Source organism: Rousettus aegyptiacus, unplaced genomic scaffold (genome assembly GCF_014176215.1).
Source record: "Rousettus aegyptiacus isolate mRouAeg1 unplaced genomic scaffold, mRouAeg1.p scaffold_m13_p_11, whole genome shotgun sequence".
Taxonomy (NCBI): domain Eukaryota; kingdom Metazoa; phylum Chordata; class Mammalia; order Chiroptera; family Pteropodidae; genus Rousettus; species Rousettus aegyptiacus.
Window position 1 is genome coordinate 17,147,421 of NW_023416286.1, and position 1,051 is coordinate 17,148,471.

A 1,051-nucleotide genomic window follows, 5' to 3' on the forward strand; every position below is an offset into this window, starting at 1 on the left:
GCTTCTGTGCAGCTACAGTAGCCATGTGAGTAGATTCTGCTCACTGGAGGCGAATAAAAGTGAGAGGAGTTGCACACCCTTTTCTCTCACATTTTCCTGTTGGCTCGAAAAGGCTACCTTACCTTGAGCCATCTTCACCAATGCAGGAGAGAGCAACAACCCTCGGGAACGAGGAGCGGCCAGACGAGAGGGGCCTGGGCCCCTGGATGGGCACATGGAACAGAGGCATCTACCTGGGTCACCTTCCTCCACACTGATACACAAGAGAGAAAGAAATGGGCATATTGTCTTCATTATGGAAGCCAAACTGATACTCTAACGTAATACCCTCCAATTGGAGAGAAAAAGGAAGGAGAAAAAAATGATGGGGGAAGGAGTATTGGACAGGAATAGGTAGAAGGAGAGGAGGTGCAGAAGATGAAAAAAATGAACAGGCAGACAGTTCATCTCATTCCAACTCCCAAAGCACTGTCAGGCTTAGGCGTCTTCCGGGCCTTTGGAAAAAAACACCCAATTTTCCTGTTGATAGTCAAGTAAATGTTTGATAAAACAAAACAAAACAAAACAAAAACAGTGTTCATGAAGATTATATCTTTATTTTTTTTTTTTCTGAGAGTCCTGATACATACTGCAGTATGTCACTGAAAATAATCCAGAATAAGATCAGGTCCCTAAATTTATCTTTCCAATCATCATATAACTCACTCCTAATTATCCACATTTCTTTTATATTTTGGAAAAAATGAAACTGATTCCTACAGTGATTTATGACACTAGATTTTGAGTAATGTAATCTATTTTGCCATTAATCTTAGCTGAATGTACTTAGATAAGGTGGTGTGGTATATAGTACATCCCAAATCAAATGTAAATAATTTGAAGACTATCCTTAAAAAGAAAAGTCTATTCCCTGGTTGCCCTCCAGTGTGGTCCTCACCTGTCCACCTGACTGGCTAACATAGCTTCCTAACAGCCTGTGATAGTCAATTATACTGCTGGCCCAGTGAGCCGTGCCTTCTAGTACTCACATCCTTGTATAGCTCCCTCCCCT